Here is a 27,563-nt window from a genome sequence, read left to right on the forward strand (position 1 = left end):
ATATATAATTTGGGCTGAATATTTGCACGCTAGGGGGTGGTGAGGTGGGGGTTAAGTATAGCGGGGCTGCATGCAATAAGTAACCTAACCTAAATAAACCAAAATACCAACTAAACATTTATTAAAACATAGCTACACTGTAGTTTTCCACTGAGTCGAAGCTAATTGTCTCCGTATACAAACAGCAATAAACCAGTTGTTGTATGATTTTATAGATTCAGATTCTCGAGTGTGTAGTGGCTAACAGATAAGTACCCAATTTTTTTTTAACTTTGGCAAAGCCAAGTGTTAATCTGAGTAAAAACTGATCAGAAATATCGAAAACGATATATCGATTATCGAATATCGAAAGTAAAAATATCGATATTTCGATATATCGTTTGATCAAATTATCGACCAACACTAGCTGACTAGAGCGTGACTGCAGACAACTGTGCGGGACAACCTTGAGAAGCAAGACCCCTGGTTAAAAGTATAGCCTATAAAAAGGCAGAACATTGCAATGTTTTTTCAGTAGTGGAATTGCTTTTCCTCGGATTCGGGTATTTCCCAACGTCCAGCTCCGTTTGCTCTCTTATTTTAATCAAATAATTCTTTAAAATTTATATTCATAACGAGTCGAAGGGGGTAGTCTTGTAAAAGACCCTTTGTCAGAATTTAACTCTTATTGATAGAAAAACATCTTCAAGCACTAAAAAAAGCATCTAGTGACTAAAATGGTCCAAAGTTTCCACAAAGTTTCCTCCATTCAAGTGAGGGTAGAACTTTCAAAATGAGCAACCCCTGATGTATATACGATCAAACCTTACATAAAACCTTATCTACCCCACGGGGAATAACTTACAGCACTTCACCCGGGCTCTGGGGGTTGTTTCGACCCCTGAGTTTTGTTCTTTGATTTTTACACTCTTATGAATAAAATGGCTATCTCAAAATTTTGATCGGATGCCTTTGGAGGAAAAAGGGCCTTGGGGGGAGACTAGTTGCCCTCTGATCACTCTTGACTCTTAGAAAGGGGTCTGTAAATTCCGATTTACAATCGAAACAGCCTCCTCAGAAATTTATACGAGCATCCCTCCCATAAAAACTATGAGTAACCCCGGGGAATAAAAACAACACTTACCCCAGGTTTTTGCGGGCTGTGTTATCCCTGGAGTTTTTGTTATATGATCAGGGGTTTATTTTGCACAAAATGGCTGCATAGATATTTGATCGGACGCATTTGGAGAAAAGAGATAGAGGGGGGAGGGGCTATCGGCCATTGGATCACTTTTGACTCTTAAAAAGGGAACAGGAACTTTTGATTTCTAATCATTGGAGTCCCCTTCGAATTTTATACGACCAATTCTTCCATAAAAATTGTATGACCCTCCCGGGCGCAAGTTACAACCCTTTCTCCGGACTGTGGAGGGGTATATTGCCCACAAGTTTTTTTTTATCTGATTTTTGGACTATTTCAAACAAACAGGCAGTCTCAAAATTTTAATCAGATGCAGTTGGAGAAACAAGGGTGTGTGGGTGGAGGGAGGAGGGGAGAGGTAAATGTCATCTGATCCCTTTTGATTCATAAAAAGACAACTAGAACCTCCAATTTCCTATCAAATGAGCCACCTCTGAAGTTTATATGACCAAATTTTCTACAAAAACCTTATACAGCCTAGGAACACAACTTAAAGCACTTGCCCCGGCCTCTGGGGGTTTGTGTCGACCCTGAAGTTTTGTTATCTAATGTTTGACGTATTTGTAACAAAATGGCTATCCCAAAGTATTTATAAGACGGGTTTGGGAAAAAAAGGCATGGGGGGAGGCTAGTTGCCCTCGGATCTCTTTTGAGTCTTAAAAAGTGAACTAGAACATTCATTTTCCAATCAAATGAGCCCTCTATTAAGTTTATACGAGCGTCCCTTCCATAAGAATCATATATGCCCCCAGGGCATAACTTACAACGCCGGACCCCTGGCCCTGGGGTGTTTTGTCGACACCGGAGTTTTTGTTATCTGATCTTCGAACTATTTTTAACAAAATATCTATAAAGTGTCCTCCCCTCACGGGAAACTACTCCGAGAAAATTTCTTTCCGCGTAAAATACACCCCCCCGCCGTGAAATTCCTTCTTGACAATTCAATCCTGGCTAAAAATACCATCCCCTGTAAAATTTCTTGTTGACAATTCAGTCTGAAAAATTCTCCTTAGCATACTTTCATTTGTAAAGACTAAATTCTAATTGTTTTCCCCATCACTCCAGAATTTCCCTCTTCCATGGAAATTTTTTGCCGGACGTTGATCAATCCCAACACACTGAAAATAGCCCCCGGATAATTCCCCCAAAAGATCTCCACATGCAAAATTGGGTTGGCAAAGAGAATGTGAGACAAATAGAAAACATTTAGAATAGGAATTCGGTCAAATCTCCCCAGTGCAAAATTTCCCCTGAAAATTTCTCCCTCAAAAATTTCCCTTCCTACGAAAAAATCATCCCCGTTGAAAATCCCCCCCCAGAAACGTCCTCCCCCCACAAAATGTATGTATACTTACCAATCATAAATACTATAGGCCGACTTAAACACAGGGAAATTTTGTGACTTACAAACATTTGCCCAGAGGCTGTGAGAGGTCATATTATCTCCAAAAAGGAAATCTCAACATTTTGATCTAACGACGTAGAGAAAACAAGGGGGTCGGCGCGGGGATAGTTTTTCCTCCAATATTTTTTTCACTTCAACTAGGCACTAGAACTCTTAATTTCTATTCGAATGAGCCCTGTCCCGACATTCTGGGACCATAGTTTTAATCACAACACCCGTGGGGAAACAAACCAAAAACAAGTAAACAAGCATCCGTGATCTTTCTTCTTGCAAAAAATACAAACGTCAACCTTTTTTGATGGTGGGAGCTTTAAGCTTCTACTACAGTGTTATCTGATACGCTGAAATTTATGGTGTCATTTTCATTAATTTTTTCCACATTGAGGGGATATTTCCATCTGTTACGAGAATCAGGCTTTTGATGGGTTGCACTAAACTTAATAAACCTTATATGCTCGGCACAATCATAACAAGCCAGTTCTTTTGATATGCCTATTGTCATCAAAGTTCTGCTTCTTAGAGGTTCAGTTACTATTGAGCCGCGCCATTCCTTACTGTCTCTCCTCTACCACGAACTATTTGATTCTGAACAAGCGTTTGGTTGAGACGAAAGAAGACTTTAGTCAAGGTCCTATCCTTCTATGGTGTACAAGACTAATATATTAAAATGATTAGTGCTATGCAGGAGAATTTTTTTTTAAATAAAGTTTTCTGATGAAAGTAAACAGCAAAGTTGAAACATAAAACGAACAAAAATTGCTACTTGACATTTTGCACTACGTATTTTTGAAAAACTGCTTCAAATAAACCGGCTCATTTCCAAATATTCGTAGAATTTTAGAAAACTAGCACTTTACTTGTGCTACAAAAACACATGGTAAATTAAAAAAAAAAAAAAAAAAAAAAAAAAAAAAAAAAAACATTTGAAATTTGAATTCTTAACGAGAGCATTTTGCTTGGAAATACTCTCTAGAAATACATATAAAAAACCTACCGGATTCCACTCCAGTGAGAGTGTGAAATCCAACCTTTTCACCTCAACAATTATGACTTATTATGCCTAGAAAAATTTTGATTCTATCACCCTACATAACTGCTTCAAAGAATGTGGGTTCGCCAAGGAAACAGAAAACACAACAAGGTCATCAAAGTCACGAGATTTAACGGAATTCATCCCCTTAGACAAAGAGTGTGGACTTCTACCAAACTCACCGTTGAGAATTTTGTTCAGAAGGACGGAGAAATCACTGTCCACGGTGCTTTAACCGATCCCGAATTGTTGACTCTAGATAAGGGCGAGGAAGCTATAGAAGAAAAGCCACTTGCTCCATTCACATTGAGCCAGACGTGATTATCCATCAATACCTTACGTTCCTATGCTCTTAGAACAGAAACAAGTGATAATTTCTTCCTAACTCTTACTATCATCGAAAATGAATTGGACGAAGTAAGATGGAAGTCGCTCCATAAAAAAGAAATCACAAACTATTTTATAAAATAATTTTTTGGCTCCCATGGTTTTTAACCTACTCCATGGACATATGCGATTAAGAAGTTAATATAAGAGGTCATATGTATGTTTTTACATACATGTGATTATGTATTTTCAATAAAGCATTTTTTTTTTACTTGAAATTACTCCTTGTCCCTTTTTGATAATTTGAAATTTTGTTAGGTTGAACATCTGGGTAAGTTGAACTTTTCTCTGGTCCCATGAGTTTAAAATTAATGAAAGTCGGTGGTATTATGCTAAAATCCAGGACACACTGAATAAAGCCCGCGTCTAAATCTCAAAGCCACTGTTGATAAACAGGTTTACGCTGAATAGTGAGATATTACTCAATCCGTGGCAGAAGATTCAAACTTTAGTTTTTTGGGATTTAGGGGGACTAAAAGGTATCTAGTTTAGGTTACTTATTTAACATAGGCTATGCTTTAACCCCTCCCCCCTAAAGTACAAATATATAGGCTATATTTGTTCATAAACTATCATACTTTAATCCTATTTTGTTTTAATTCATTAGCATTAACCAAACTTCACTTTTCGCATGTGTCCTGGATTTTAGAACAGTAGCGAGTTGACTGTATTGAAATTGATATTGTTCGATGATGCTCAACATTTACGGCATTATTCAAAAAACTGAAATCTTATCTCAGTTCTTATTTCATTTTTCATAAGTAGATTGTCTTTTCGTAATTACTTTCCTTTTTTTCAATTATATCTCATTTTGTTGCTGTAGGCATCGGAAAAGGGAGTGTCAGTTTGACACTCCATGTAAGTTTAAGTGTAAGTTTTTTAAATGTCTAAAAATACCAGGGATTTCAGTTCGAAGCGGAGAATTAACCTGCTATAAAAAAAGCTATATTTTACAGGGCAATTCTAAAATAAAAATATGACATATGCAATGAGGGTGGGTTTTGATCATTGGCCTGTAGAAATCTGAAGATCCTGGCAATATCTCACTTTATGCGGCATTTGAGATCTAGAGAAGTTGTTGATCAAGGAAAGATGGACTGACGAGGTTTTTAAATGATCTACGCCGAACATAATATTCTTCGCTCTAATATGTTTTTCTAACGCTCAAACCTAATTAAATATACCTAAGTATGATAAAAAAAAAAAAATATAATAATATAGAAATTAACAAAAAAAACCGTTGTGCACGGGGCTTATGACCAAAAAACTATAGCAGCATATAAAAAAATTACCAGTGAATCTTATGGTACTGGATTAAGCGGTTAAAATATATACTTTAAGTTTAAAATGCGTGTTTGTTCATGTCTGATTTTCTTTTATTATAGTTTTTTATAGATAATAGATTAAAATTGAATGCATAATTGAATAAATGATATAGTAAAGTATTTGATCTCTATGCTAAGAATTCTTGTCTTTCCAAATTTTGATAAATACGTCTGTAAAAATTAAGTTTTTTTTGTTCCTTGAGAAGTTCTTGTTTCTAACAACCTTTAATTCTAAAAAGTTTTCCTTTAATTTCCCTCACCGCTACTCTGGTGTCTCTCCCCCTGTAAAAATATTTGAAAGCCCCCATGGAGCATTCGCTTTTGATTTTCTTTAATAAAGGCAAATACAAATGGTAGCATTAAAATTACCCCCCCCCCCTCCAAAAACACAGTTGGGAAAAAATGTCAACTATCCTAGGCAGTACGCTAGCGCTGCCTATAACAGTTGCACTTTACTGGAAACTTTACTGAAAATTTGCACTTTACTGAAAATTTGCACTTTACTGAAAAAATACAAATGAATTGTCAGTTTACATATACTGATATTTAGTAATCAAAATGCTAATATTATTTGATTTATTACAGTTATAAAATTAAAACATTAATTTTTTTTTCAGCAAACTACAAATTTTGTTCTGGTCTTGGGAAGGCATAGGATTTTCGCACCCAACTTATGTTAATTTCTGTTGGTTTTGAGTTTGACTTGTTAAATTATTGTAATTTCTGTTCATTTTGGGTTTCATTTATTTATCGATGCTGATTTGTGATAGTTTCACGCTTGGTAGATTATTTGATTTTATTTTTGCTCATTTTTTCTTTAATGGAGTTCTTTACTTTTCTTTGAAAAAATTAATTTTTGGAAAGTTTTTTAAATTAATAGTATAAATCAAGGAAAAATACTAATGGTAGGATTGAAATTACCCCCCTCTCTTCCGAAAATAAAGTTAGAAAAAATTGTCTATTATAGTTTATATAACGCAGTTAAGATATATTGTAGAAAAATATCACTAGCTCTTGATGTACAAGGTCTATAAAGACTAGTCAAATACCATTAACCGTTCCTGAGGTATTGCAGATACGCTCTTTTGACAACCTGGATTCCCATGCTGTCTTTTGATTTAGTTCAAAATACTCCTAAATATGCCCTGAAAATCTCAATTTAATGCCCTGAGATATTGCAGATATGCCCTTTTGACTACCTGGATTCTCAGAGTGTCTTGTGATTTAGTTAAATATCCTTTTAGTATTCCTTGAAGTTTCAACTTGATAACCTTGGCTGTTCCTGATATTTTCATTATCAGTTCTTTTTACGACCTGGATTTATAGAATAGTTTCTGATTTAGTTCACGACTCACCACATTATTCCCTGATAGTTTCAACTTAATGCCCGTAGCTGTTCCTGAGATATTGCAGATACGTCCTTATAATAACCTGGGTGCACATGGTGTCTTTTGATTTGGTATAACATCCCCCTCAGCATTCCCTGAAATCCACCTTAATACCCTTGTTCTTTCCTGACCAACCTTTGGTTTACACTGCCGCCCTTCCCAATGATGAGCCTAGCATGAAATCAATGAGCACATTGCTTAATTTACAACCCTTCCCTAGGAGGTCTATGGGGAATAGAGCATCCTTAGATGGAGAGTTATTAGACCTTTTGACTATTTTAAATAAAGTTGCTATTTAAGAAAGTGTTAAGAGGGGAAGGGGGGCTGATGGGGCATCTAAAAATGACAAGGGGTCCCATGCCCTCCAAGGACTTTTCAACATGCCCTGAAAGTATCAACTTAATACCCTCATCCGTTCCAGAACTATTGCTGATGCCCCCTTTTGACAAAAAGCATGAACATAGGGTATTTTTATTTTGCTCAGCGCCCCCTCAACATTTCTTAAAAGTAGTCACAGTCGGAACTAGTGGCAGTTGCAGACCCTCTAGTATTAGCAGCAGCGACACTGGCAGATTCAAGTTAATACCCTTATCCGCTCCTAAGATATTGCAGATTCCTTATTTTGATAGTCCGAATGCAAACGGTGTCCTTTGATTTAGTTTAGCATCCAGAAAATTCCCTGAAATTTCGCATTGACACCCTTCACAGTTCGGACACACCCAGGACCAAACATTCCGCTTTTGCAATGGTAAATCTTGTGTGTAAACAATAGGAAAATTATTCAAAAAAATATACTTTTTCCAATTTTGATAAGTTGTGACGAGGGGCCTTCACATCGGGTCAATGGGGATGGCTTAGTGGCTATTAAAAAATCCCCGGACCGTGATTTGAGAGCTTGAACTGAATAACGTTAGCCATCCTTGAGTTGTTGCTGATATGCCTTTTTGACAATCAATATGCAGTGTATTTTATTTTGTTCAACATCCCCCTTGACATTCCCTGAAAGTAGGCTCAAGTAAAATAAATCATAGTCACAGTTGTAAGAAGTCAGAGGTGCAAGTAGTCGTCGTCCTACTTAATCTCAGTCTCAGCTGCAAGTAGTTACAATCAGAGTAGCAGCAGTAGTGGCTCTAAAAGTTTCAAGTTAAAACCCTTGCCCGTTCCTAGGAAAGTGCATTTACACTTTGTTGATAACCTGGATGCAGATAATGTCTTTTGATTTAAGAAACCTACACCTCTGTGTTCCATGAAATTTAACCTTAATAGTATAATTTTTTACGGAATAAATCAGTATTAAAGCCCCCCCCGCCTGTCTTAACAGAATGTCCGGGTGTACATAAAGGGCAAATGAGGTAACTTCCATTCCTTCACCGGGGATTTTATGGGGGGGGGGGGTATGGGTTCCAGGAAGGCCTGATTGTTTGAACTGTTTACCATTTTAAAGAGAATGGCTCTAGACAGAGCGGGTGGTCACCCTCCGATAACTGTTCAACCCCCCCCCAACATGCCCTGAAAGTTTCTACCCTGAGCCGCTCTTAGAGCTAATACAATCGTTTTATAACCATCCTGAATATGAAGTGGTTTGATTTAGTTCAAAGTTTTCTAAAGCTTTTTTTTTCCATGCTGATGAATGGCCTGTGAAGCGCAGGTACCGACCTTCTGGTTCTATTACTTCGACCGGAAGTACAATGCGTGGTAGGGGAAAATCATCCGACGCTTTCCATGTTTTTCCTCTAGATTTCTCAAGGTACCCGTTTGGAGCTGTGCCGACTCTTGACAAAGCTTACAGTCAAACCACTGCCACTCGTTCCAAACTAAATACCAAGCAAAACCAGGAACCGAATCCCCGTCCTCATGGACAAGGAAATTCAAGTTTAGCGCGCTAACCACTCGGCCAGGATGGCCAAAGGTTTCCTGAAAGTTAAACCTTAATATCCCAAGTGTTTCGAAGATCCGGGGTCAAGCATTTTCCTTTTCCCAATCTCAAACTGTAGATATATGTTAGCATTCAGTAATTTACAAGCCTTGGCCCAGGGACTGTAAGGGGTTATGTTTTTCCCGAAGCCATAGTTGTTTGACCTTTAAACTATTTTAAACAAGATGACAATTTTAAATTTTGATCAGATTTGTTTGTGAAGAGAGCAGCTAGAAAGGGCAAGTGGCCCTCAAAATGGCTCACAAAACTAAAGGCTATCCGAACTACCCTTACTGTATGCCTATCTACCTTAATTCTGCCCTAGTATGATACGCTATCATCAACAAGGAAAAACAATCATTATGATACAACTCTGGAAAGCTAAGCCAGCTTTGCCTCTCACAGATACTATCTGTCTCGGCTTCACTGTAATTACTCTTACCTCTCAAGTCTTTCTTGAAAATTTGACAAGCTGTTTTTTGAAGTCTGAGACCACTTTTCAACATTCTCCTCACCATGCTCTAAAAGTTTTACGTTAATTTCCATAGCTGCTCTGAAATCATTGCAAATATACATTTTTGATAAATTAGATGCATATAGTATCTTATAATTTAGTTCAACACATCCCTCAATATTCCCCGAAGTTTTACCTTAAAACTCCTAGCCTTTTTGGACACCTTTACATTATATTATTTATCAAATTCATTGCCCCGGGGCGTTAAAGGGCCTGACATACCAGGTAGCAAAGCTATTAGACCTTTCGAGCATCTGGAACAAAATGTTTTTCAAAATTTTAATAGGGGTTGAGGAGAGGCGGCTTCTAAAAACAACAAATCTTACCCAAAAGGGGTTAGAATATGAGCAAGTGCAAATTCAAAGATAGCCAATGAGTTTTTCACAGTCTGAACAGAATCACAGAATCACAACAGAATTTGAACAGAATCACAGGCTAAACAGAATTTGAACCACTCATTTTTAAAAATAACAGCAAAGAATTTTTTTGCCAATTTGCCCCACAAAAGATCACATTTGGTCCAAGAAAAGTCAAAATACCATAGAATACAAACTTCAAAGTTGACAGTGGGATCTTCATGGTCTAAAACCCTCTTGAGTATAATTTAAGCCCCCAATTTTAAAAAAAGGCTCCAGAGTGTGATATGCATACCGCTGTGACAGTGTCTTCATAAGCCGTTAAAAATCCGATAAAATGAATGGCTCATTTAACAGCTACTATCTTTGCACACGTGCCCCTTATAACATACTGAATAAATAAAGAAATCTAACACTAAATTCAAAACGAACAGGAACTATTCTGGAATGCGGAGGGCTGCCTCCTCCTACATCCCTCCCTCCTTACGTAAAGGCTTTAGCACCTCAAATTCAACGACCATTGTGCTTTAAGAATCGTTCTAAAAAAATCGTGCAAAAACTCAAATTTTCCTGTAAAGAGTGAGTGACTGAGGAGATGGCAGTCCTCCTCCTTCCAAAATACCTCCAGTTCGTTTTAAGTTTTAGTATTGCTCTTACTTACTTTCAGTTCAAAAAACTTGTTTTTTTTACTTAGTAGACTATTTTTCATATCACCCCGGGAAAATCCCCCCCCCCTGTAAACTTCCCTCCGAAAAATTTCTTCTCAAAAGAAAGTTCGCCCCGTGAAACATCCCCTCCTCTCTCCAAAAAATTCCAACCAAATGGCTATATCAAAATTTTGATCCAGCTGGAACGAGGGAGGGGGATTTTCGGTATTCTGTCCAAATTTAGTTTTACATGCACTTTTCTGTGGAGAGGTGAGTTTTCTGGGGGAAGCGGGAAAATAACCCACGCACAACCGATCCTAGCCTTGCCCATACTTGTTATGTGAACGTCACCAAATATAAAAACAAAATCACCTTGTTATTAATATCTGGAATTTTCCATATTTGGTCAATATTTGGAGAATAAATATCATAAATAACTGGGATACAGTCTCCCTGATTTAGAGTAATTGTTGTACTGATGCTAGATGGCAGAAGCAGTCTGCCATCTAGCATACTTGTTATACCCCCCCCCCCCCCTTGAAGCTGCTGGTATTCACTCATGCTACTTGGTAATAATATCCGATCAAAATTTTGATCGGATGTCTTTAGGAGAAGGGGCCTCAGAGGGGCTAGTTGACCTCTGGTCTTTTTGGTTAGAGGCAACGCTTTGGTCATGAGGGTTTTGGCCAAAATTACTGCTTCAAAAGACAAAGTTTTCTTTATTTATATTAGGCTCCTCTTATTATAATAAATTAACGGCAATAATTTTCAAACTTATAAGGGACAAAAAAAATACGAACCATTTCAAAATCCCCTGACACCCCCCCCCCCCAATAAAATATAGGTGGTCCTGTTAGCATGAGAACAATTCTTTAAAATTAGAGATAATTGCAAACCCAATATAAAATCTATCCCCCCCCCCGCCTGTTAAAAAAAAAGCCAATTTTTAAAAAAACAGCAAATTCGCTATTTAACGCGCGGGGGGTTTTGGGGGTCTGTTATATCCCGAGGCATTTTATTGAAAACGTCAAATTATTCCGGGAAAGATGACAATCTCAAAACCTTGATCGGATGTCATTGAAAATTACTCGTGGGGCATGCGAGATATTAAACAGGGCACCGGAGGAGGGTTAGACCACCAATCAGTTCCAGAACCTAAAAAGTCACTTGACAATTCAATTTTACCGTTGTCACGGCATTTATTTGTTTTTTTTTTATTTTATGACGATTTTGTTTGTTGCTACTGTACGGAGAGTTGAAGAGCAATTTTTTCATTCCAGTATCTGGAGATAGCATTATTTATTTATTGTTGAGTGTATATAAGCCCAAATACCAGTTATTCCCAGGGAGGGTCATTGATTTCAGTTTTGTGGAAACATTTTTTTATTGATTAATAAAGAACTTGAACTTGAACCCTCTCCTCAAATCCCTGTACACAGGTGGGAATTTTTTTTATGTCTGAAAGACATGGTCTGTCTCAGCACTATTGATAAAAAACTAGCAATTAATGATATTCGTATTTATTCAGCATCCAAAATTAAATAGTAAATAAACAAAACCCAGCTTTAGTAAACATCATAACCAAAGATAATAGGAAACTGAACGAAAAGGACTCTGGCCGTAAAAAGGAATTAATAACTATTACCGATAATTCGAACGCAGTGCTACTCGGCAGAAATAAACAATTTCTAAATGAGATTAATTTGAGTTCAAACAAAACTTACTAAAATTTAGCTAAAAGTCAACGTTTGCTTGGAACCATAGACAGCATGTATGAAAAACCGGCATCCAACTGAACAATTTTGTTGTAACCGACAAATTCCTCTTCTTCTTCTGTTTACATTGGCGGGCTTTTCAGTTGATACTATTTAGCCCTTTTCCTTTTGCTTCACTCTGTGGGCTGAGCAGACTACTGGCTTGGTTGCCTCTTATTTATTAGATATCCTCTGATATCTTTCAGTAGATCTTTTGACTCAAGGAGTTCGAATACAAGATGATGACAAATTTTTAGATTGTGTTCACCTTAATTGATTTTCTTCCATAAACTTTGACTTTTAAAAGCAAGTTTAGCATTTCATCCTTACAAAAAAAAGAAAAAGAGAAAATAAGAAACCCTGAACGACTTGTGGTATAAAAATGTATTTTCTTCGTGTCTCAGGCTCATGCCCCCCCCCCACCCTGAACACTTGAATTTCTTAGGGTTTTGGCAAAATCTTGGAAACACATTTGCATTTCAAATGCAAAAACAGGAAAAGGTTGTTTCTTTATGAGAACAACCATAAAAACTATTTTTCAAAGTTGAGAATACAAAAGAACATAGAATCTTAATAAATGAAAAGTACCCGATTCTTTTGAAGAATGCGGCAGTGTTTTCAAATGCAGAGTCTTTTCAAAAATCAGTATTTTCTGTGGTAGTCTGGTAGTTCTTATTTTAAAGAATGCGGTAGTCTTTTCAAATGCAGAAGTGTGCGTGGAGATATACTAAAAAATAGTATAATACTTTTAAAATAATACTTTGTTTTAAGCTTTTGCTTTTAGACATAAGATTTTGCTGGGTAGCACTAGAGGGTGTATACATCTACATGATATAGTATACATATACATTTAGATGGCCGTGATCTTTCAGTTTTCCATACTCTTTGGGAATCATAGCACTTAATAACTTCTACCAAAAAGTGTAAGCTTCTCGTGTTTTCTACTGCAGTCTGGATGGATGCACTTCATTTCCTTTGTTATGGCACGTGGTTGGTCCAATGGGGAACATAGACTTTTAACCCCAATTGCCGATACTCCTGGTTCTGCATCGGTTCCCCTAGAAAAAGAAGTGCCAGTAATAATAAATATAAAACTTTATATAAAAAATATTATTCGTTAAATGAATTTTTTATTACTAATTATTTTCCACTCTAATTATTCAAAAAAATTTTTTTTTTTTAACTTCCTGAAACAAGACAATTGATAACAAAACAATCTGGTCGCATTTCTTCAAAAGGTATATACGCATTTAAGTATGTTACGCAATAAAAAGATATATCAAGTCAATAACTCAAACCTTGAAAAAACAAATAATAGACCCGTTCTTTTGCACTAAGATCTTACATCTAAGATCTTACAGCTCACTGATGTGAGCAAAAAGTGTGAAAGACGCCATCTTTCTACCATACAGAACAATGATGAGAGAACTTAGATGATATACTCACTCTTTTGCACTAAGATCTCACATCTTTCAGCAAAGATTTCCGTTCTTTTGATTCATCTTTGTTCTAAGATCTTTCAGCTCACTGATGTTAGCAAAAAGTGTGAAGAGCGCCATCTTTCTGCCATATAGAACAATGATGGGAAAACTTTGATGATATACTCATCATAGAGCCATTTTTTATCAACAATATATTAAAAATAAGATATTTAAAATTTATGAACATATAATCGTTTTTAAAAAAATATTTGTTCAAAGATCTTACAGCCCACTGATATTAGCAAAAAGCGTGAAACCCGCCATCTTTCTGCCATACAGAAAAATGATGAGAGAGCTTTGAAAATATACTCATCTTTGTTCTCAAACCGCTGATCAGAGCAGAATGATGAAAGACATTTGCATAAAAAAGACAAAAGATGCAAGATCTTAGCACAAAGATGAGTAAAAGAACAGCCCTAATATAGAGAAGGATAACCTTGTTTATTATTAATAATGTACCATGTACCTTTTCAAAAAGAAACGTAATTGAAAAACAAGCTAATAATACATGACACCAAAGAGCTTATGAAAAATGCAACTTTCCTTTGTAGGTGTAATTGTAATTAAGAATTAGCAAACTGTCAACGTTTGAATTTTTATGTATGAAAAGCGGTATCACGCTCTACAAAGTGTCAACACTGGACAAATGGAGTGCTGCCTTAAAAACTTCACGGTTTTGAAACAGCAAAAAAGAAATTTCTTGGAAAATCATGGTTTTCAGGTATGAATTGACCTAAGATAGGTTCCATGGGGCAAAAAATATTAATTTTGATGTCCTTGGTATTATAGATAATTTCGGAGACCACGCAGCCTTTCCATGATCATAAATAAAAGTTCAACTAGGGATAAAATTCTTTTAATAGACAGTGCTTCATAAACAGTGATAGAAATTGACAAAAAAAATAACAGATTTTTTACTACTGATGACGGTTACTGCATATGTGACCGAAATATCTGGTATTTTTCGTGAATTTCTATCATTGTTTGTAATCACTGTCTATTGAAAGGATTTTTATCCCTATTTGAACTTTAACTTATCTTGGTATTTAATGGATACTTGTACTGGTTATTCAAGGACAGCTTTTAGCGCATCCGAGACCCGACTTTTTCCATTTTCAACTTTCTATATGTGAGAAAAGAAGATTTAGCCCATTTTGGAAAAAAGAACGCAAAAGACACTCGCAATCTAAACATTTAGAGGATTGACCAATAAGTAAGAAGATTAGAGTCAAGATTTTTTGGAAATAGGGAGCAATGAATGACATTTTTACCTGTATCTTAAGTATACAGAAAAATAAAAACCGACATTTAGCTGATTTTTTGTCTTGAAACCTTTACGGTATCCCTCGCGGAAACCCTAACGGGATCTCAACACTTCCTCAAAACATGTGCTTCATGAAATTGATATAGAAGAAATCAAGGAAATAGATTTTTCACTTTAAATCTAAATGTCCGTACATAACAATTTTGACGTAACTGTTCGGAATTTCTGGTGTGGATAATTGTCAAACAAGATACTGATAGACTAGTTTGTTCAAAAACAAAAAATCTAGGTCTCATTAGGCCACTAGTGCCTAGGGCAGAAGCTAACCCCATTTCTGACATTTCAGGCAGTGAGTGAAGCTCTATTTTGATTCTAAGTTAAAAGTGCCTGACGTATTGGTCAAGATATATATATATATATATATATATATATATATATATATATATATATATATATATATATATATATATATATATATATATATATACATATATATATATATATATATCGAATATTAAACCCTCGAATATTAATACCCTCGAATATTAAATAAGAGGGCGCGGACCAAGGGGGGACCCAGTCTCTGGGGGTCTTAAATAGCCGGTGCACCCTTGTCTGGTGGATATAAATACGGACAGAGGAGGAGGTGAGCCCCTCTGATAGCGATCTTGCTGGGCCCACCGGCGCGTGGATATGTCCCGAAGACGTTAAACTCACCCCCAGTAATGGGATAAATTGCTTGGTGACGCCGTGATGCCAAGTGGGATGATCCTCCCATCGAGGACAACTGCGAAGAGCGGAAGACACACTCGAGGGTGTCAACGGTCCCGGCTAGAAGGAGAGAGGATTGGCTTGCCGTTGCTTCAAAAGCTAGCCAAGAAACTTTTCCTCTTTAATGAATTATGACTAGGCAATCAATGAGAACACGAAATAGGGCTACCGCGTCCGGGGAAACCGACGGACAAGCTACCGCGTCCGGGGAAACCGACGGACAAGCTACCGCATTCGGGGCAACCGATATATTGAAAGCCAATAGCGTTGGAAACGAATCAAGGCAACGTTTGACAAGTCCGTCACAAACGGACGCTAGACCGGTTTTATCTACAAAAATCACCACCAGGATCGGCACGTTAAATCTTCGGACACTTTCGAAACCAGGAAAGAAAGACATGCTCCTCCGTGAAGCAAACCGCTACAATTGGGACATCATTGGCCTCTCAGAAACTCATCTACCAGGTATCATCGAAGAACAGATAGGAGATGCAGCCCTCCTGCTTTTTGGAAGGCAAGATGGAACACACAGACAAGGAGTTAGCTTTTTGCTGGAAAAAGCAGGAAGGAAATTTCTTCTGTCAGTGGTGTCTGTCTCGGAGAGATTAATGATGATCCGACTCAAAAGCAAGTTCAAAAACCTCTCCGTGGTGCAGGTCTATGCTCCGGATTCATCAAGGTGGGATGAAGAGTCTACAGATTTCTATTCTCAGCTCTAAAGCCTTTTCAATACCAGTCCGAAGAAAGACATTGTGTTAGTCCTTGGGGACTTCAATGCTAGCATGGGGAGATAAAATAGTGGACACAGAGCTGTCATGGGTAAGTTTGGGATCGGACTGATCAACGGCAGATGAGACCGACTGACTGAATTCTGCCGAGATAACGAGCTTTTTATCACAAACACAATGTTCAAGCACAGACGAAAGAGAAAGTCACGTGGTGGTCCCCCGATGGAAGGACTGCCAACATGATAGATTATATACTGGTATCCAGCTGATGGAAATCTTCATTCACAGACACAGTGACGCTAGGAGGTGGGGACTTTGATAGTGATCACAATCTCCTCATGTCATCGCTTCGCCTAAGATTAAAGGCCGTTGTCAAGCCGAAACAAAAAGTTCCAAGATTCTGGATAGAAGCCCTTAAAGACCTTAAGACGAGACAAGAGTACAGAATGCAGCTCAACGAACGACTGTCAAAGACCTTGCAAGAAACACCTGATCTTCTGAGTCCAGCCGACATCGATCTACTTGTTTCGCAAAGCAGCCTGGCCGTATGCGAGACAGCTGAGCTCGTCCTCGGCCGTAAATCTGCAGAAGACAAGCCATGGATTACCCAGGAGATTATTGATATGTGTACCGAGAAAGAACTCTCCAAAACAAGCAAGATCGAGAAAGCAAGGATAGATTCAAAAACCTTAAACGTCAAATTGAGAAGAAAATCCGCCAAGCACTAAAATACATGATTACTGAAAAATGTCGGCAGTGTGAGGAGGACTCCCGTAGGGGTAACTCACACCTCATGTTCAAACGTGCTAGAGAGCTGAAAAACCGCAAAGAAGCGTAGTGCCTCGATCTCTTCGATAAAAATGGCCACAAAATCACTACTTGTGCCGGAATCCGACATCGCTGGAAAGAACACTTCCAGGAAAAGCTTAATCTCACAGTAAACCCAGATCCTGAAGTGCTTTGAAAGTTCCCAGCACACAGAGATAAGGAACCACCCCCACCACCCTTAAGGTCAGAAGTAGAAGCCGCACTCAAATCCCTCAAGTCAAATAAGGCACCCGGAATAGACGGTATACAGGCAGAACTGCTAAAAGTGGAATGTGATGTCGTCGTTGATCTGTACTACAAAATAGTAACAGCTGTAGGGGAAATAAAATACTTCCCTGAGTCTTGGTCGAAATCTGTCATAGTGCCCTTGCACAAGAAAGGATCTAAAAGTAACTGTGAAAACTACAGACCCGTTTCGCTTACTTGCCAATCAGCTAAAATCCTTACGAAAATTCTCCTTGATCGGATCAGAAACCTGACAAGACACGTGATCCCTGAAGATCAAGCTGGCTTCCGTCAAAACCGATCCACCATAGACCAAATTTTTGTGATCAGACAGATTATGGAAAGATACCTGGAATTCGGGAAAGAGCTATACCAGCTGTTTATCGATTTCAAACAAGCTTTTAATCTGATTTGGCGAGATGGCCTCTGGCACATCCTGGCACACTACGGTTTTCCCACTGACATTATTGATATTGTCAAGAGAATGTACGAGAAGTCGAGAAGCATGGTGCAGACAAGCGAAGGCTTTACTTAGGAATTCTCAACCTCTCCAGGAGTGCTTCAAGGATGCCTACTCTTCCCCTCTCTGCTCGGCCAATTCCTGAATGCTGTAATGGCACTGGCGCCCAGTGACACGGGAGCCCTCATCAGTGGAAACCTCTTTGACTTGCTTGCACATGCCGACGATATTAATCGCCTAAGCGAACAACTAGAGGAACTACAGTCAAGCGCTAACGATATTGATCATGCAGCTAGTTCCTTTGGGAAGAAAATCAATGCTAACAATACAAAAGCCATAAAGGTAACCCGGCATACAGATACAGGCCTTCAACCCAGCAAAACTATGATCCAGGGGGAAGAGATCGAGTGGGTTGACCGTTTCTTTTACCTAGGAAGTGAGCTGACGTCCACAAACGACTCCTCAAAAGACATTAAACGACGCCTCGCCCTTGCCTCAGCATGCTTCAAGTCATTGTGATCGATCTGGAAAAACAAACATCTGTCGCTGAAACTAAAAACACGCCTTTTTCGAGCTCTTGTGGTTCCAGTAGCAACGTACGGAGCAGAGACATGGACCTTGAAAGCAGAAGACAAACGCCGGTTGGCAGCCTCTGAAACAAAATCCCTCAGTAAGCTTGCTGGCATCACCTACCTTGACCGAATATCAAACGAACGGCTATTGTCTTCGCTCAAATATTCCCAGACCATCATGCAGACCATCCAGCTTCAACAGCTTCGATGGTTAGGCCACGTTCAGCGGATGTCCCCAGCCCCACTTCCAAAAATTGCGTTTGAAGGATTGATGCCTCCCGGCCAAAAGGACGACCTCCCAAGCGCTGGAGGGAAAACTTTCCCAGCCATCCCCTGTCGGTACTCCTTCAGACTGCAGCGAACAGGGAATCGTATAAGAAGCTTTGCCATAGTTCAGTCAGAGGAGAAGCCCCGAGTCGGCCAATCTGGCTGGATGGGAGTTAAGCAAGTAATATATATATATATATATATATATATATATATATATATATATATATATATATATATATATATATATAGAACTTAAGAGTTTTTTATAATTGGTGAGATGTAGAATTTAATTTTTGACTTATCACGCAAACGCTTGAATGTTAGCATCAAAAAATGGTTTTCTTCTTATGAGATTGGCACCTACTCACGATCATCATTTTTGATAAGTTGCTCACTTCTACAGCATCTGTTTCGTTTTTTCTTTTTTTTTCTTTCGAAAAATTAGTCAATGTGCTGCTATCTCTTCCTCTTTCCTTTATGTATATTCTTCCTACGTGCTATAGGATTTTATTTCCTTTATGACGAATCTCTTATTATAAACCGCTATCTCCTTCCTTTAATTAAGAATCTGTATGTGCTTCTATCTCTTTCTCTTTCCTTTACGAAGAATCTTATTATGGACTGAACTCTCCTTCCTTTATAAATAAGCTCTATTAGCTACTATCGCCTTTTTTGTCCTGTTGGAAAATCTCTGTGCTACTATCTCTTCATCTTTCCTTTGTGTATAATCTTCATATGTGCTACCTGATTTTCTTTCCTTTATGAATAATCTCTCTTATACACTGTTATCTCCTCCTTTAATGAATAATCTGTATGTGCTGCTATCTATTTTTTTTTCTTTTGCGAATAATCTTAATATGGACCGCTATTTCCTCCTTTTATAAATAATCTGTATTCGCTTCTATCACCTTTTTTTTACTTGATGAAAAATCTCTATGCGCTTCTATCTCTTTCTCTTTGCTTTACAAAGAATATTCTTATGTACTGCCATCTCTTTCATTTCTGAATAATCTGTACTTGCTCCTATCTTTTTCTTTTTCCTTTATGAAGAGCCGGTCTATGTGCTGCTATCCGTTTTATTTACTTTACGGAAAATCTCTTTCTGTGCTTTTATCTCTTTTTTTTACGAAGAACCTGTCAATAAACGACTATCGGTGTCTCTTTGCTTAAGGAAAAATCTGTTTTTAACACACACAAAAACACAAAATAATACAAAATATAGTATCCTACCTTGCAGAATCAGTCTCAATATCCTCCTCACACCCCTTTCCCCCACAGACAGAAGCACGGATCATATTCTTCTTATCCAGTTCTTCCGCAAGATCACTGAGAATCAAACACTCCTTGGTGTGGCTTTTCATGTCCTTGTTGATCTTTTCAAACATCGAAAAATGAATAATATCAAGCAAATTCTTCACACGTTCTGACGCGTTAGCACGAGAAAAGGTTGTCTTATCACCCGTGTCCCTCTGAACGGCAACAAATTCATTTTTTTCTATTTCCCGTTTACTAAGTTAAAGTCTCACTCTCCCATACTGGAAAGAATCTTATGATCGAAACATCACAAGAAGAACAAAAAAATGGCCTTGTTTCCAGCAATCAAATTAAACAAAAATAAAAAGGCCAAAAGAGTTAAAGTTTATAGAGGTTAATTTGACCCAAAGTCCAGAAAAAAGAAAAGATGATAATAAAATAAAATAAAAAAAGACAGACATTTTGATTCTAGTAGATTTCATCTCGCGAATAAAATGCCAAGAATTTTCTCGCACTAGCTTTCACAGTCGCCAAAAATGTCAACAAAAGACAAAAAATGAAGACACGATATTGGGAAAAGACAGATAAAAAAAAGAGACAGAAAACAAAAGAAAACAGACAAAAAAACACAAAAAAAAAGACATTTTGATTATAATTAATTTCATATTGTGAATATAATGGCAAGATTTTTCTCACCTTCTCTTGTATATTTTGAAATTTTGACAGGATTTTCGAAGTACAGTTTATAATGGGGTTGGTAAAAATGGCTTCTAAAAATGATTAAATAGATTAGATGGATTTATTTAGCATCTAATGGCCCAATGGCCCTATGGACCCTATGGCCCAAGGCTTGAAACAGTTATAAAAATTTATGAATAATGAAAATTCTGTATGAAAAATCTTTTCAGTGAGTAAATAAAAAACAACAATCAAAAAAAGATTGTATACGGTTTATAATAATTTTTTGATGCAATAGACGGGGTGTTTTTTCGAGGACTAGGAAGCTTGTGAGGCATTATTTTTATTTTGATGCGTAGTGTTAATTGATATTATTTTTACTCATAAGGTATACACGATACCCTCTGATTACAAATCTTATCAATTAATACCCCACATCAAAATAAAAATAATGCTTTACAAGCTTTCTCACCCGAGAAAAATCACCCCCTACATTGCATGGCTCTCGAAACAAACAACTACACTCCTCTAATACTTCGAAATTCCCCCCTGCTTAATAGATTTTTGGCAAACCTAGCCTCTTTGTCATATAGGCGGAAAAGCTCAAACATCAACTTCAATTCTTAGGAAACCTCCACGTGGTGGAAAGAATCTTCATCACCATTCCTACACATTTGGTATGACCAAAAACCGTCTATGAAAAATACTTCCACGGTAATTTCCTTAGTTGGGAGAATTTTAACTCTTAGTGACCCATACTCTCTTAGATCGCTTCCATTTGTCCTACCCCTGCCCCTGTCCCTGTTTCCAACTCCTAGAGAACCTTAGATCCTAACCCAGTTCTGAAATAAATGTTACTGCCTAAGCATCCTTTTCTCGGAAAAACAACCATACAAGTGTCGAATTCAATTTGTTATATTTATTACAATTTAATTCGACATTTGTTTTAGCAAACTTTGATGTCTCAAAACTGGTTTTTCCCCATTGTCGATTTTTTTCTCACCTCCATACATTTACCCAGATTTAATAGTTTTATAAAAAAATAATTTTTTTTAGTTTTTTTTATTACTTTTTCTTCTTTTTTTATCCATATGACGGGATGAAATTAAGAACCAATCAATGTGTTTGACACCAAAGACCTAAAAAAAAATAAAAAAAAGAACAAGAAAAAAGAAAAAAAAGAAAAAAAAGACAGAATTTGAAGAGACAGTTCATTGTTGGTTCGGATTCTAATACAATTAATACAATCTGATTCTAATAAACTGAAAATCAAGTATTTTCCAGCAGGCATCAAGGCATGGCTGACTGCATATAAATCCAAGACAGTTGGTCCAAGTATTTGAGAGACAAATTTTTAAATAGCGGATACTAGTATCTAGAAGATACCTGGCAATACCTAATACGCTTTAGGGTACAAATACTTTTGCAGGAGTGTCCAGTGGCCATCAAATAAGTATCCAGAATATACTGACAATAACTCGTAAGCTTTACATTATAAAGAATTTTCCAGGAGTGTCCAGAGCCCAGAATACTTCGGCAATAGCTCGTACATTCTAGGGAAATTGTTTTTTTTCCAATATACAAGTTAGGAAATAAAATTTAGGTTGGTTTCTCCAAAGTATTTCGAAATATATACTAAAATGAGTTTTTCTCTTATTCTAGTCTGACTAATGAAAAACTGGAATACGATTACATCAGAAACTATGATTTCTGGTGGTTAAAGTAATTCTGATACAATACCGTCAATAATGCATTAAAAAAAAAAAAAAAACAAAAAAAAAAAACAGACCAGCCCATGCTTATAAAATTCTGAACAATATTAATGATTTGTTTTTTCGTTTTTGTTCCATATACCATTTTAGACCATTTAACTTTTTGTCTTGATACTAAAGCATGAGTCCCCTTTCTTCTTTTTTTATATTCTGGCCCAATTTCAATTTTTCAAATATTGAACTTAACTTAAGTTCCCAAAGGCCATGCTTACAATCTGTCAAATAGTCGTACCTATAATCTCCATTTACACGAATACCAATCCTGCCCAGGTCGTATTCAAGCTCATTACATAATTCATTATGGCGCTTTCGATCTCCTTCTTTGGTTTCGACGGTTATTCAACAGGGAATTACAACAACCTAAAAAACAAATTAATGGGTCATTGGAATGGAAACAACAGATTGAAAACAAATTAGTGGGTCAAAGGAGATACATGCCATTTTTGTTTTGTTTCACAAGAACATTAACCAAAAGTTTTACGAGAGTAACTCACTTGACTATTCAATAGGACCAAATAGGATACTTCTTACAAGGTCAAGAACCATTGGAGGCATTGGAGGGTTCATGAACCGTTTTTTATATCCTTAATCATACACTCTACAATTTGAAAGATCATAAATCATAAATATAGCAAAAAGAAAACCAAGAGACGGGTTTGTGTGAGCTGTGAAGCAGCGAACAGTGAAGCTACGGAACCCGTTGGAGGTCAAACTACAGCCAAAGTATAGTGTCCTATACTTTCGTGTTAAAAAGTGTTCTTAAGTTCAAATGGTTTATTTTAGTATTTTGACAAGTCAATCAAAGTACTCCTTATACGTTAAGAGAAAATAGCTCCACTTTTTAAAAACAAGGTTAAATCATACTGAGCAGCAAATCTAGACAGACAAGTAAATGTAGTTTGGAGGGACGGACAACTCAGCCTGTTTAAAAACCCTAAGGTTTGTTTTCAAAAGCAAAGGGACGGTACACAATAAAAACACTGATAAATAATATATAAAATTACAACTTATTCACAGAACGTGGTTCTCATATATATATATATATCTCGTCATGTGAGATTATTTGTTTAATTGGGTCCTAAGAATTCTTTTCCTCTCCCTTTACACATCGATAATAAGAGAAAACGAAATATTCGTGTAAAAACGGCATATAAATAACAGCTATAAGCCTACAAATATATCCTGAGTCCAATTGATCAAAAAAAAAAAAAAAAAAAAAATAAAGGCCAATTCCCTTTTTATTGCAGTTTCAGCTAAAGCAATTTTATTTTATATATACATTTTTGCTATATTTTTACACATCGGACAAAATTTCGAGTAGGGAAGGCTCAAACCCTATGCCCCCCTCCCTTACACGGCCTTATACCTTGCATCAGGTCTTTGCGTTAAAAAGGTCAAAACCAAGTGAAGTGGAGAAAAGTGGCCAATGTTTTGGCTGGACACCCCGTGAGTCGTGTTAGCTGTCAAAGAGACCAATTAAAAAAGTAAAAAGCCAAGTATTTCTGATTGCTGAATCGAACCTCTGAAACTTGAAATTGACCAGAGCCGTGCTTTCAGTTTCTAACATAATTTGCACTTTACTGAAAAAATATAAATATTTTTAATTTTATAACTTTAATAAATCAAATAATATTTACATTTTGATTACTAAATATCAGCATATGTATATTAAACTGACAATGCACAATCATTTGTGTTTTTTTCAGTAAAGTGCAAATTATATTCTAGTCTTGTGAAAGCGTAGGGGTTTAGAGCCCTACTCATGTTAATTTCTGCTCGTTTGAATTTCGACTCTGTTATTTATTGTAATTTCTGTTCGTTTTGGGTTTCGTTTATATATCAATGCTGATTTGTGTTAGTTTCACGCTTGGTAGATTATTTTATGTTATTTTTGCTCATTTTTTTTTGTTTAATCGAGTTTATTTAATTTTATTTGAAAAACTTATTTTGTGGAAAAAGATTTTTTAATTAATTTCTGTTCGTTTTATATGGACATAGTCTTTTCAGGGAAAATAAAACAATTCCTTAAATCGTTTTTGTTTTTTTAAGACTTTATAGTTTGGCCTGCTATTTGTATACTGGAGAAAAATTTTCAGCAAATTTTTAACATACACCCTTTTAAAAATTTGTACACAAACATACCTCCTCTAGTTGACCTGAAATAGAAAACTTGATACCACTCGTAAAAAAATCTGTTTACTTTGTTTGATAGCTTGGATACACTTACGCTATTTTGATTTGGTTAAATTTTAAGAGCAGAAGTAGCCTCGAAAGTTAGAACATAATATACATAATACCCTCAGTCGTTCTTGGGATACTACTGAGATTTCTTATTTGGAATTAGCATTAACAGAGTGCATTTTGATTTAATCTTAAGGCAATATTTAGTTTTTAAACATAATAAGCAAATGGGACTGTGGGCCTGGGAGGGGGACTACATACCCTCCAATCACTTTCGACTATTGTTAATTTTTAGCCCTTTCTATTTTCAATCGAGTGAGCCCTTTTTTAAGTTCCTAAGACAACTCCTTCGGTACGAAGTGTTCTAAACAAAAAAAAAGGAAATAAATAATACATTGTACCCACATCGATGTTTACTATAAAAAGGTCAAGTCTTCCAATAGCTTTCGACTACTAAAAGTAGCTCTAGGCTTCAATGTACAATAGAAGAAGCCCTTTTTGAGTTTCCAAGACAACACTTTCTATAAATACGTTATATACCCAAAGGTTGTAAATTAACACCCGAGCCCTAAGGGTTGTGAAGGGGGTGTCATCCTCAAGACCAACTTTCCAAACTATCCAACTACGATAAACAAAATAGCTATCTCAAAAGGGTTATATGATGTGTCTGGGGAACTGGTGGATATAAGAGGGGTGTTAGTTGTTCTAAAAGGGATTCGGCCCTTTCAATTTCCAATCAAATGAGCCCTTTTGAAGCTTTTACGACAATAAATTCAATTAAAAACTTGCATGCCCCCAGGGAATAACTTACAACCTTTACCCTGCGTCCTGGGAGGGGGGGGGTTGTCATCCCTCAATTGCCAAAGTTCCATAACTTTTAACACCGTTTTAGACAATTGCTAACACATAATGTTTAAGTTTGGTCTGTGGGGAAATGGTGGGCGTAAGAGGAACGGAAGTCGTCCACCAATCTCTTACGACTTTTAAAAAGGGCAATAACCCTTTGAAATTCCAATCGAATGAGTCCTTTTTGAAGTTTCCACGACAATACTTTCTATAAGAACATTATATGCCCCAGGGCATAATTTACAACCCTTGACCTGAGGGCTCTGAGGGGGTCGTCATCCTCAAAGACCTAATTTTCGGACCTTTCCCCTGCGTTGAACAAAATGGCTACCTTAAAATTTTGATTGGATGAGTTTTGGGGAAGGGTGGGTGTGAGAGGGGGGTTATTTGCCGTCCAATCACTTTCGACTATTAAAAAGGGCACTAGCCGTTTCAATTTCCAATCGAATGATTCCCTTTTGAAATTTCTACGACAACCCTTTAATAAAAAACAAAACCTGATATACCCTCAGCGACATAACTTACAATCTTTGCCTTGAGGGCTTTGGGGGTGTCATCCTCAAAACATAATTTAAAGACATTTTAACTATGTCGAACATAATGGCTACCCAAAAATTTTCAGTTTATGTGTGTCGAGAAATAGTTGTGTAAGTTTCTACAGCATCACTATAAATAAAAACCTTGTATTCCCCCGGGGCATAACTTACAACCAGGGATCCAGGGGCTCTGAGGGGGGTTCTCATTGCATATTATTTCTAAAACTTGTAAGTAAGTTGAGCAAAATGTCTATATAAATAATTTTATTTGATGTGTTTGGTGAAAAGGTGGGCGTGAGAGAGGCTTAGTTTCAATTAAATCACATTCGACAAATAATAATGTTATTAGCCATTTTTATTTCTAATAAATTGAGCCCTTTTTTCAAGTTTCTACGATATAGCTTTCAATAAAAACCTTATGTGCCCCCAGGTTATAACTTACAACCATTACTTTAGGAGCTGTGGGGGAGTGTCATCCTCAAAGATATAATTTCCGGACCTTTCAACTACTTTGTATAAAAATGAATATCTAAAAATTTTGATTGGATGTATTTGGATAAATGGTGGGCGTGGAAGGGGTGTTGGTTGCCTTCAAATCACTTTCGACTATTAAAAAGGGCACGAGCCATTTCAATTTCCAATCAAACGATCCCTTTTTGAGGTTTCTACGACAACACTTTCTATAAAAAAAACCTTATATGCCCCCAGGGCAGAATGTCCCGCCCGGGCCGTGCGGGCTGTGTGTGTGGGGGGAGGGGAGGTGTCATCCTCAAAGACCTAATGTCCAGAACTGTCAACTACGTTAAACAAAATGACTATCTCAAATTTAGAGTGGACGTGTTTGGGGAAAAGGTGGGCGTAAGAGGGGAGCTAGTTACTCTCCAATGACTTTCCACAATTAAAAAGGGCACTAGCCCTTTGAATTTCGAATTGAACGAGCTTTTTTTGAATTTTCTATGACAAAACTTTCTATAAAAAACCGTATATGCCCCAAGGACATAAATCAACCCCACTGAACAAAATGGCAATATCCAAATTTTGGGTTGGATGTATTTGGGAAAATGGTGGGAGTGGTAGGGGTGTTAGTTGCCTTCCAATCACTTTTGACTAATAAAAAATACACAAGCCACTATAATTTTCATTCGAATGGGTCCTTTTCAAAGTTTCTACGACAGCTCCTTTTATACGACATGCCCTGGTCTAAGACCAAGAACCCCCCCCCCAAAAAAAAAAAAAAAAAAAAAAAAAAAAAATAAAAAATTGTGCCAGGATCGTTCTTTACTTAGACAGCGCTAGTGCGCTGCCTATGATAGAATAGACCATAGTGGACAATCTGACCTAAAAAATAACAATATTTTAACTATACGTTTTGTGATAAGTCTATATCATGAACTGGATATTTTACATAAATTTGCATTCATTATTCAGCAGTTTATAATATTTAGGAAGTATCTAGATATTCAAACTATTTTTTAAATTCTTCACAAAGGTTTTAAAATAATCAAAATTTTCATTTAAATTGGTTTGTAAATACGAAAGATAACCCTCCTCATTTTCAAAAGATGAGCGATTTTAGTATTTTTTTTCCTTTATACAAAAAAGTAAAAACTGTCGAAATCATTATTTTTTGTAGAGCCAAAAACAAAAAGTTGTCCGTAATTTTTTAGGTTTAATTATAAATACGACAAAAAAAAAACTACCGGGTATTATTTCCTGGCCGATAATTACGTGGAATTACCCAAACAAAATACTGATATGTAACTTTAAAGGTCAAACTGAAGATCTTAGGGATTTGG

At 36.8% G+C, this 27,563-nt stretch overlaps 1 pseudogene across 1 annotated transcript in view; it reads right to left on the reverse strand.

Moving 5' to 3' along the window:
• Nucleotides 1-12,723: 12,723 nt before the first annotated feature.
• Nucleotides 12,724-27,563, reverse strand: part of LOC148941276 (bifunctional glutamate/proline--tRNA ligase-like) — a 92,327-nt pseudogene continuing 77,487 nt past the window's right edge. The window contains exons 18-20 of the transcript XR_016143260.1: nucleotides 22,417-22,564; nucleotides 19,731-20,046; nucleotides 12,724-12,959 (exon numbers count right to left, since the gene is read on the reverse strand). The product of XR_016143260.1 is annotated as a bifunctional glutamate/proline--tRNA ligase-like (transcript). The remainder of the gene's footprint in view (nucleotides 12,960-19,730; nucleotides 20,047-22,416; nucleotides 22,565-27,563) is intronic.

Source organism: Artemia sp. Qi Xiang Cuo, chromosome 18 (assembly GCF_049724085.1).
Source record: "Artemia sp. Qi Xiang Cuo chromosome 18, ASM4972408v1, whole genome shotgun sequence".
NCBI classification, from domain to species: Eukaryota; Metazoa; Arthropoda; class Branchiopoda; order Anostraca; family Artemiidae; genus Artemia; species Artemia sp. Qi Xiang Cuo.